This window comes from Micropterus salmoides, unplaced genomic scaffold (genome assembly GCF_014851395.1).
Source record: "Micropterus salmoides isolate LMB-PRFRI ecotype aquatic unplaced genomic scaffold, ASM1485139v1 Ms_hic_scaffold_12, whole genome shotgun sequence".
NCBI lineage: Eukaryota > Metazoa > Chordata > Actinopteri > Centrarchiformes > Centrarchidae > Micropterus > Micropterus salmoides.
This window is the reverse complement of record NW_024040263.1, coordinates 19,622,302-19,634,709: the sequence shown is the minus strand read 5'-3', so window position 1 is coordinate 19,634,709 and position 12,408 is coordinate 19,622,302. Positions and strand designations below refer to the sequence as shown.

At 39.5% G+C, this 12,408-nt stretch overlaps 1 pseudogene; it reads right to left on the bottom strand.

Moving 5' to 3' along the window:
* Positions 1-8,797, bottom strand: part of LOC119899667 — a 40,755-nt pseudogene extending 31,958 nt beyond the window's left edge.
* Between the last annotated feature and the right edge of the window lie 3,611 nt (positions 8,798-12,408).

Sequence of the window (12,408 nt, the reverse complement as noted above, 5' to 3'; positions counted from 1 at the left end):
GGATGAAAAAAAACTTAATTTCAGCACTGGGTGAACTTGCCCCGTGGCAGCACAGAACGAGGTACAGCATATGTTTGCTCGCCTCTCGCCACATAAATTAGAAGCTTGGTGATTGTATGTGTGTATAAGTGAGTGGAGGGTGGGGAGGCACAAACCTTAAAGATAGAAACAATAAGTTTTAAATTAACATGCAGCATCCATGCAAGCCATATAGGGCTGTAAGTTAATAAAAACCGAAAAGAATTAACTTTATCCTTTGCTTACTTTAACCAGTTTTCACCTTATTAAGAATCTCTGTATTTCTATTTAGGCTTGTGTGTTCATATTTAAGACCTGTTTGAATTGTCCTAAACAATAGGTTAATGCAAGGTAAAATGACAGAAGAGAGATAATTCGCAGGGCAGGTAATCCGAGATAAATGTATGTTTTTGTGTGTGTATAACTGTGTGTGAAAAACAGTGTACGTGCTTACACCCTTCACCCATCATCTCCCCCTAGCAAAGTCTTGATCAAACCACTTTTAGGACAGGCACGTCACAGGCCATTAACAAGAGAGACTCAAGATCTGTTAGTGTTCATTAGTTTCCCAGAGTGTATAAATACTATCAGCAGGCAGCCCAGGGGGGTATCCATCAACTATAAGGCAAGGCAAGTTTATTTGTATAGCACATTAACAACAAGGTAATTCAAAGTGCTTTACATAAAACACAAAAGCAACAGGGAAATATAAAAAAGTTTAAAAGCAACATAAAATATAATAAAAGTTACAGTGTTACAATCAGGGTTAAAAGAGTTAAATGGAAAAAAGCAATGATAAAAAGCTAAAAACAAAGAAAAAGAAGACAGGACAGTAAAAGTTACAGTGCAGTGTAAGTTATCAATAAAAAGAAAAATCTTAAATATTTAATTAAAAGCAATGGTAAAAAGAAAAGTCTTCAGTCTTAATTTAAAAGAACTGACTGTTTCAGCAGACCTGCAGTTATCTGGGAGTTTATTCCAAATATACGGTGCATAATAACCGAACGCTCCTTCTCCTTGTTTAGTTTTGACTCTGGGGACAGAAAGCAGACCTGCCCCAGACGACCTGAGAGGTCTGGATGATTCGTTGACTATAAGTCAACACATAATCACTGGAAACAAGAAAAGTGACAATACGTGATCATTACATTCTAATCTCTTATTTTCTTTAGCTCTATTTTTTCTGTAACTTAAAGTTGAGATGTATAGAGTGTTCTGATTGATTTTACTGTTTTTTTGTCAGTTATAATGTGCAAAGAAGGAAAAAAAAATATCAAAAAAAATATTCTGGACTAATGTGAATGGACAAAATCTAGTTCTAATTAATAGAAAATAGGCTTTAAATAAACTGTAAAACAAAATCATGCCGATTGGGACAGAGGCAGACACAAAGAGTATACAATTTCCGGTCCACTGACTGCCTTAGTGGGTAAATTAGTACAACATAATGTAACGGATATCAACATGTGAAAAGGATGCCTTTGAAAGATGCTTCCTGGCCCAAAGAGGTAACACACCAACAATAATGCACATACTGGTATGTCCGGAAGAAACTCAGTTGGTTTTGTTGAGATGGCTTGGTTCATAAAGATCAAACTATACAAAGGCTAAACAGATTACTGGTATGATTATTTGGATTTGGCTTGGACCATGCTGATTTTCCCACTATTAACTAAGTATTTACCAGACAGATGGTAAAATTTATCTTTTCATAGTTTTTGACAATGTTCCTTTAATCACAAAGTGTCCCAACCGTATCCTTCATACTGCTGAATAACCTTCTTGCCATTTACTGTATGCACTGATGAGAGCCAAAGAGGCTTGAGGCTAGATGTCAAAAGCTCATATTATTTGAGTGCGTGGCAGTGTTTACAAGACCAGACAATGCTAATAATAATGTGACTCCTATCATACAAATCACAGTATTAGAACACCCATCAGCTAAACCTAACTGAATTAAGCTGTTGACATGAAATGTGTCATGGCAGCAGTGCTTAATACTAACGTAATTAGAAATCAATCTAAGTTATTCTTTGTTTTTTTCCCCCCCAGTATCTAGGGAAGCTTCTGAACACAAACACAGTCACACCTCCAACCTGCTCTATAACAACAGTAACCAGAAATGGCTTTACTTTAATACCCACATGAACTCTGCCAGGACCTACGTTCAAAGTTAAAGCTGTTGTTGACTGAGATAATGTATAAGGCAGAGGGTATTAGGGTTAAAACAAGCATTATAGCATCATGCTATGTCAAAAGAGCAATAATCATAGTTCAAGAGACCTGTTAAGATTCATAATTTGACTTTATAAACACTTTCCAGACAAATTAATAACAGCTCATGTTCTTATTCGAGCATGGGAAATCAAAACAACATCTATTGTCATCTTTCTGTGGCAAACTCCACTTTCAGCGTGAAAAACTTGAAGTTCAAATCTGTGTTGCTACTTGTGTAACATTATCTACACATATCATCAAGTGGGGGTATAAAGTAGGTTTTGAGAATGCCTCTGTAAGCCCCCACATTTGTTTATATTAGCCCGTGTCCCCTCAGGAGACTGAATTCCTTCAGGGTCTGAGATGAGAAAGTTTGAGCATCTGTCCTATCAGATATAGAGTCTACCGCAAGCCATAAGCAACAAACATCCAACTACGATCCATGGTCAGCACAGGTCAGGGAATGTACATCAGCAACTTCATTCAAATGTTTTACCAGTAGCACTTTTGTCTCAGCATCGGAGAAACAGCCCATTCCAGGGAGAGGATTTCTCATACATTAGTGATCTTCATATTGTTGTAGACACAATCTGTCTTCTTGGCTAAAAACACTGACAGTGTCTCATGGCCTTAAGTGTTTTTTGTTTATAAAAGAAGAAACCCTGAGCCAAAACAAAATCATCATCCAGTCATGCATTACTGCAAACAGACCTTAAGATCAAATCCTTCAAACGACTTGACTTTTATGCAGAGCTTCATGTTGCCCTAACTGCTTCATTATCTCAAAATTATATCTCTTTTCCATTTCCCTCTCCTCCCTCTTCTCTATCCTAAACTCTCCCTCTCTTGTTTGGTCTCCAGCTTATCAGTAGATGTAAAAGTTAGTAATGTCTTCATTAACCGAAGGGATTTTCACCTTCTTTTTTTATTTCTTATCTACCACGAGCTCTGAGCCACCGGTGTTTATGCAGATATCAGGTGGCGAGCTATACACACTGTAAGCAGAGAATGACAACACAGAAACATTTCCAAACACATCATACACAGGGTGGCTCATCTACGACAATGAATACAGCTTGGTGAAAGAGGCCAAACTTCATTAGACACATTATATGAGTAGAGTACATTCTCGTATTCCCTGTAGAAGGACATGAGTAGCTGTTATGTGTCTCCTATCATATGCCTCTTCTTCAGGCAGCTGCGCTAGCTACCAGCCACAGAGATAATCTTATCTGGCACTTCTTACAGTGTAATTTCATGTGCATATCTTGTGGGTTTGCATTTACAAAGATGTCATTTTGCTAAAACAGTGTATCCTGACAGGGCTCTGCATGGCAGGTCAGCACTCATACACTAAAATAAAATCTGTGCATTAAGCACAAGTATGCAGTTTAAAGTTTCTTTGTGACCATGTTTCCTCGAAGCAGTGTTTGTGCCAAAGCTTGCATAGGGGTGTGTGTTAAAGGCATGCGCCAGGATACGACCTTGTAAGGGATGGGAGACTGACTTGTGCAGACTGATACAAGGGTCATTACGTCACACAGGCATAAGCAGCTAGATTTGCATTCAGGCATGCAAAAATTTTATACTATTACACTGTAAGTAGTGTAGACAATCCCAAATATTTTGTGAACCTTTGAACAATTCTGGGCACATCGTTTTCAGTGCATTTTTTTAAGTTAAAAATCAAATAGATATTTCTGCAACAGGTTTTAACCTCCTGCAGCCTGGTTTGCAAAAAGTGGTCTGCACAGGAATTGCTTTATTTTAGGGGGTCAAGCACCAAAACAAACATGCACCCAAACCCAAAAGTCCAAGACATTTCTAGAAAAAAAAAGAAAAATGAGAAAAGAAAGAAAAAAATGTACAAAGACTTATTTTCTAAATGTTCCTTTTAACAGCAATAAATATCTAGACCAATTTTAAATCTGACACGACTTTTATTGATATTGCTATATAGTTGACTAACTAATTTGAACAGCTTGCTAATGTCCACTTTGACAGTCATGGCTTCATTGCCTGCGACAACCCAAGATACCTGTGGCTCAGATGATGTAATTTAGCTCCACTCCAGTTTAATCTTGTTTTCAATTCCCAGGTAGAGTCCTGTAATTAGACGATGTCCCAAGCCTTGCCAAGAGAACACCTATTTTTCCCAGACCTAATGCAGACTGTCGAAACCTTGTCCTCCACTGTGATTTGCACCTTTAAATATTAGATCACTCCTGCCTACGGCATTACTCATTAATATTACCAATTACATTTCTCAGGCCTGCTTACAGCTTATGACTGCTTCCCTTTAACTGAATGTGTTAGAGATTGTGTTTTTGATACAATTTTACTAGTCTATATTGTGAACATCATCCTATACAGAATATCATCATTCAAAATGGCACTGTGCGCATTTTCTGGCTGTTTGTTTGAGCTCTGCGAGGCTGCCATGTCACCCTCAGGTCAGTTCTGCCCGTTTCCAAGCAGAGGAGACAGAAAGGTCACTGTGCTACTGCTTAACTCTGTTACTGTGTCACAGCTACCAGTGCACTGAACAGCCCTGAGGGACACGATACGTGTGTGTGTGTGTGTAAGCAGAGGGGAAATCAGTGCAAAAAGACTTGCAGATTGCCGCGGGTCATATGTGCTGCACTGGTTAAGTGGACATCAATGATGCAGCAGCCACACACCCATGCAAATGAAAGGACATCAAACCTCTCCGTTTCATCTGCTGAGCCCCTGTAGTGAAACGGGAAGTGCTGCATTATTGATGGAACTTACTCGACTTGCTGATAACATTACACCCGGCAGTCAAGCGAAAAAAACATTTTGTTAAATTAAGTGCTTTAATCACACTAATTGATACTGAATGCGGATGCAAATGGTACTATTACAGATCGCTACAAAATTTTGATTCCAAAGACAATTTCATATAGCCTATTTAATTTTATTTTTATTTGTTACAAAAATCTAAAGAAACCAACATAAGAGCCATAATTAATTCTCAAGACTTTTAATAATTGACGTTCAAGCATTTTCTGCCAATTCATTTTATTCTCCACTACAGTCGGTCTTTCGGTTAGCCTTGAAAATAAATTTGACAAGGCATTCACATGCTCCTAACAAATCAGAAGCAGCAGATAACTAGCTGTATTAAAATAGTTCCGCATACACTAATTTTAACTGTAGCTTTTTTAACAGTTTACATTACATTTCAACAAGAATGTAAAATTTCTCATAAGTAGCAGTAATGTAGTGGTTTGAGAAGCAAGCCTGTGCCCAGAAAGACAGCCGCTGGAACACTATGTGAAACTGGGAGATGAATCAATTATTAGGTCTCTCCTCAAATATGGCACCCTCACGCTCAATCTCAAACTGCACCACTACATGTGCTCTGTGGTAAACTATAAGACCAGCAATACAGATCAATTCTCATGTCTTACTACGTGGATATCTGCAGCCTACCCTGCCCTTGAAACGGCACCCTGAGGCCGTTGCTGTAAGGAAGAATGTATTAATGGCAAGCTTGTCCCGTCAAACCAAGGATAGCTGCTCATGACGAGTTTGCTACTGAAAAGATGTTGTTGGCATCTTTGTGCACATTTTGTTTCTTCTAGAAAGGGAGTTATAAAACACTGACATGAGTCATAAAATGCAGGTAGCCTAGATACTGCAGATCTTCAGGACATTTGTTGGCCATGGGAGTTATTGCTTCCCTGGATTGCACGCCCGGGAGGCAGCAATGTAATATGTGTGGTTGCCCCTGGCAACAGGACTGCTAAGTGCACAGAAATGTATATTAAAAGGGGGTTTCAAATATTCTAATATGGCAAGAGATGGCGTTTTTTAAAATGACAGAGACTTGGTAGGTGGTGGCCATGTGGTGACATAAATTGGACACATTTATAAAATCATAAAACCATACAGAGTGACAGCGTGAACAAAAGGCTGGGAATAATTTAACACTGGTTCTCTAAGTGAAGTCTGCTGAGTCGGATTGGATTTCTACACATTAGTTCCTCTTCTGTGAGGCACTGTGTGTATTAGATACTTGTACAGTATGTAATACAGTATCCTTATAATCTAAGTGCAGATATCTAAGTGTGGCAATGACAAATATGTAGCATAATGGTAAAAGACTAAATAAGATCTTTTTGACCACGTCAGAAATGTACACTAGCAGTGGTTTAATTTGAGCTCTGAAAGGACACAGATATTTGGCTGTTGATACAATAACATTTATAAAGTAAGTAACCAGTAAATTGGGGGGGGGTGTTGCACTTTTTAAATAAGAAACAATTTTAATGTATCAAACAAACAGGAATGAATAAAGAACTTTTCGTAGATTAATTAGCAAAGGCGTACTTGTGCATTCTGTCAGTTCTACCCTGATGCTCCTTCACTACTCTGAACCTCAACGCCTGCTCAAATCAAGAATCCCCCAGCTCAGACTATTTTCTGCTCTTACGGCTTCCATGTCATCCGCGCTCTATTTAAGGAGTATGGGTTGATGATCTTGAATGACACACTGACATATCTCCAGTTACAGAGGCCAAACTGTGCTGCTGTAACACTGAGAGGCTGTGTATGCCCAGCAGGCGAGCAGGCATGTAAATGGAGTTTCACACTTAGCGAGCAGGTAAGCTGTGGCTGATGGCAGATAGTTGGTACTAGCAGCCGATGAAGAGGCGAATGGGAGACCTCACTGAACGTGTCATTCAAGAGCTATATTATATTATCAAGCAAATCATTTGATGATCGAATGAAAGAAATCCTTTAATGCATTTAAGAAAACGTCATTTTTGCGGATGTTAACGTTCTATCTAGAGCCCTGATTTTGTTTTAATTGTTATCATAATCAGAATTATATCATAATTCACACAGTCGCAAGCAACCAGCTGCGAGTACACAGTGCCCAGTGACTCGACATGAACATTAACATTGAATTAAATGAAGTAGCCACATGTTGCTGTTGTGATTCAGTCATGAGTCGACTGAATTTAACATTTGAATGGCCTTCTTTGAATAGATAATACCAGCGTAAAAGCTATACAACTGTATTATCAATGCAAACTATATGTTTTTCTTTTTTACTGGGAGTTGATTTTCTGTGATCAATAGTTTATTTGCATCAACATCACAATAAAGTGGGCTGTTTTTCTCATTACAAACATTTACACAGCTCTTGGTGCTTGGAAAGTGGTGCTTGTCAGAGGAGCATGTTTCAGTTTTCTTCTGCCCCCTACAGTGCTTCATAATGCAAGGATACATGGCAGCTCTACAGCTCTCAAAGAGGGCAAGTGTGTTCAATATACACAGTAAGCAGACCTGGTTGATATGCCAGCATATTGGTGACACTGCGTATGTACTTCAGTATGAGGACAGGAAAGGCACCTCCTCACCAACAAACACGTGAGAGGCAACAGCAAGGCTTTGGTTACTTACGTCTGTGTCGGGTCCCTTATCTGCCCCTGGGCAGCAGAACGTGACAAGCTCATGGCACCTTTTGTGGACCACAAAACAGCAAACTGCAGGGGAACAAAAGAGAGGAGATTAAGAGAGAGAGATGGGAAAATAGATTCAGAGAGAAAGAAATATACAGACAGATGGACAACAACAGACAACAAAAAGTGCAATGGTTAAAATACAATGCATCATTGTTGACAGAGAGCAGAAAGAAACAGAGATCAGATACCACTGAAAGAGACTGAAAAACCACTGATGTCTGGGCTAGGCTCCTTACCATGTGTCCAGATGGCCAGTCCTGCCAGCAGGCTGATTGCTCTTATTGCACAGTACAGTGCCACCTCCTCACTGATGTGACAGGAGTTAAAGTAGACACCACACACACTCGCGCTTTTGCTTGCACATGAAGCACAATCAAGTGCAGACGAAAACATCCACAAACTGACACCATTACTGAATATGTTTCCACAAAGAACACATCCAGGCCTACACACTTGTATACAACTGCACCTACACACTGTCAGGGCACACAACATCATTTTCATGGTCTCTGTGCTGGGTCACTGAGTGCATTGTATTATGCAGAAGGGATCGACTGATTTGATCCCAATCCCGATTATTAGTAACCAATTACACCGATGACTGATATTTGGAACATTTGCTGTAAAATTTTTAATCTTGGTGTCAAAATTTAGAACACAGAACTTTGTTGAAAATAACAGTACTAAAGTTAACTGTCATGTTCAATCATTTTAAATAGTAAATTAAATGAATCAGGGATGCATCCAAGAGACAGACTTGTTAACTATGAGTGATACATTACAGTTACGGCCGTAGTTATGGTTAACTGGTGTAATCTACACTAATCTCCACTCACTTAGCTCCGTGTGTGTATGCAGAGCTCGGCTGAGACAGGAAGGGAGGAGCTGCAGCGTGATGGCTTGCTCGTTCTATTGGCTACTTCCACACTATAGTCAGTGTTGATAGGCTTTTATTCGTGACTTGTAACCAATCAGCTAGTACTGTGGGCAGGACACTGTACTCACCACTCTGTGGGCTCGAGCAGACAGAGAGAGGCAGCTGCATCAGAGCCAAGGGAGCGCATTTTTTTATTAATTCATTCAATCGTTCATTCATTCGGCTATCTGTTTTTAAAATGACTGATGCAGATTATTGGAAAATTGCTCAATATCAGCCACGATAATCATCAATCAAGCACAATTATTGGTCGACCACTAGCAAGCAGCCTACTCACAGTGGAGGAAAGTGGCTGTTACTGGCGCTGAATAAACGTCTGACACAAGGAGATAGGGTGGGGGGTGGGGCGAGGTATAAATAACAAAAACTATAATTTCTCAATGTTCTGTCTGTGTATGTCCATGTCACCATGGAGGTGTCTTGATACTTGTTCTTTCCACAGCGCTTTCCTTTTGATAGCTAAGAACGGCCCTCCCTTTCCTCCTAAGACTTAATGGTTTCAAGGCCGACACTTGCAGCATGTGATGAAAGCATCTGAATTGGAGGTTTTCAATAGTCTTCACTTAGCACTGAGTAACCCTGAGTAGACTCCATTACTTGTTTGTGCTGCATCAGTGATGTCATGCATTTTCAGAGACCTTGCTTGATTTTCAGTTTAACAGTTTCACTACCGTTTTAAGCAGTGTGCAAGTGCAGAGTCTGTGTCTCTCACTCATGTACATGCATACACCTACATCACTTCTCCTCTTTCCACTGCATCACTCTCCAACAGCTCCACCCAAACACAAATAACTTTAGTGCTTTAGATGAGCTGTGACGGCCATCGTGGCTAAGCAGACGTAGGAGAAACAAGCCTCTCACATAAACCCAAACTTCATCAACAGAAAATCCAAAATAGTCACAACATTGATTGACAGATGACACTGAAATCAAACACCATATGAGATTGTTTGTTTTTCATCATTATCATCTGGACCACTCAAACCTTTCATTCATGGATTGTGTATTCCTACCAGTAAAATACCCATTTATGTTTCCTCATTCAGTCAAAGTCTAAATTATGATTTAGACATGCAAACACAAGCTGATTAATAACAGAGCTGCTATTAATTCCCATTAGCATATACTGTATGTGTAATGAGAACATAGTGTGTATTTAAAATGCATTAGATTCTACTGAAATATGGATCATAAATCAGGTTTATATAAAACATTATATGTGTATAAGTCAAACCTCACAAAGGCATTATCACCACAGATTAGTAGAGTCTGGGATTTGCATGATAACTTCTGCTTCCATGTCTTCATATGCATGAAGGTTTATGCATATTTTCATTGGTTCTTTGGTTCTAATTTTTTTTCTGTCAACTGACCAGCAGCAAGATTTGTATTTTGTACTTCTGCTACACAGAAAGAAATGTGTTTTTAGGATTCTGCATGCTCACTCTGTCATATGCGTTTTTTATGAGGCAGGCTGCAAAGAAATCAATATTTACTGGCCCACAGCTGCAAGAAACAGCAGGGAATTGGCACTGTCAAGCCTTGCTGAAAACAACAAGATAAAATACATGAAAATGTACTATGATGCATTTTCTGCATTTTTGTTCAAAGTACTAGAAAATAATGGAGTAATTAGATTTATTATATAGAACATGTAGACAAATCCCTTGCAGTGCATATGGTATTTTTTCAGTAAAAGGTTTTTTGTGACACACAGGTTAAACAGCATCACAGTCGGTACTTGGGTCAATACCAACAGAACTGTTTGAATTTCCACTCCAGATTCCAGTTACATAGGTGAAATTCAAAGGCTGTCAGAATATCTACCTCAGCAGTATCATAACTGAGTGCAGTGTGAATACTTGATTAATATGGTTTGCAATTTGCAAGAGACATATCTTTTTAAGAACTTGGCAGGACCAATCGAGCCCATTGCAGTTATCTACAGACATGTTTTTCTTTGGAGCATGAACACTCTTTATCTCAGACACTATGGCTACAGTTAATATTAACCCAGAACCTCCATCTGGAGTGAAATACATTATAGTATTAGTGGTTGTTTCCCTGCCCAGATTTCACCAGTATGAGACTAACCGCAGCGCTGTGGTCCCAAGCCAGCTACTATACCCATAATGAGAATATCAGTAATTCTTGGTATTCACATTGTTGGGGACCTCACGTTATGGAAACAGAGGCCTACATGTAGGCCAGAAGCCAAGTGGCCTGCATTTCAGAAAAAAGCCTGTAAGAAGAGGAAAGGCACCAAAATCTCTCTGAAGACAGGAAGAAGGTCTCTGCCATTTTGAGTGTTAACCCCTTCCTTATGCCTCGCAGGCCTGCACGCCATATTGGATCATTTCTGATTAGCCACCAAAGTGGTCATTACCACCATTTTCCTCACTCCTTCCCTCTCTATTGTCTCACACACACACACACATACACGTTTGCTGATTGATGCATGCTTTGTTTAGAATAGCAGATGCTAGCGTGTGTATTAACTTAAGTTGCTGATCATTGATCTGTGCTAAGGTTAAATAAATCCAATGTACTTGAGCCATTGCATGCAAATCTTTGTGTATTGTGTTGTAATAACAGCTGGACTCACCCATCACTGTCCACCCTATTACTGTAAAATATTACTGGAATATTGGCATTTATACATAGGCAAACTCCCTTTATAGACTGTTTTCAAATTGGTCCCTGATTTCAGCGTGGTGCCCCTGTATATATTAATCTTTATCAATTATTGTTATTATTAATGACTTTATTAATATTTCTAAAATATCTTCAGTATTTTTCTAATAACCAAAACTGTCCCTACAAGATCCCAACTACATGTACAGTAATGATGGCAAATCAATACAACCCCAACACATGGACATATCACACCATCACAACTCAACGCCTACTACCTAGCTCAGGGACACAATGGGTCACAGTGGGGTATTAAACCCGCGTCTCTCACAAAAGGCAGGTGTCTTATCCATTGCCACACCCCACCGCCACCCATAACCAACACCACCAGCCACTGCCAAACCACAAACCATACAGGTCATTAATCTCACTAATTCACTACCTCCATAATGCACCATACAGTAAGCTGATAGTAGTGTGAGTAGCCACTACTAGCTCTTGTACAACTTTCTTCACAGCAGTGAATTTCTCCTGTGAAAGGCCTACCAAACATGTATTCAAAAGCCTTATAGAAACCATTATATTGTAACTTCATTGCAGATTTTATGAGCTGGATTTAAGAGGGGATTCTATGTAGTATCAACCAGCTAGTGTAAAACAAGGCTATGTTAGCTGTTATTCTGTACTCTGTTTTGTACTTCAGCCGACAGCACGTATGCTTATGGTCAGCAATGATCTTGAGTGTGCACTATTTTGGCACCACACTGGTGTTTAATGGTCTTTAAAACAGGAAATCTGCAATCAAGCCATCTATGGATATGTGGCATGTGCGCTGTGGAGGTGCAAACACAAGAGAAGACGATGCACCGTGGATGTCAGCTGTAGGGAGGGAGAGGCAGGAGGAAACACATTTTGTCACATTCTGCCTGTCAGCCAGTTGATTATTGTTGATTCGCAGGTTCTGTTTAGCTCACATTGTACCTGTCTGTCATGTATCTTAGGTTTAGTTCTGTGTCTTAGTTTATGTCTGTGTTTAGTGTCCAGTAACCTAGGTTATGTCTGTTCCCCAGTTATCACTCTGCCTACCTGTCTCTCTGTTTTGCC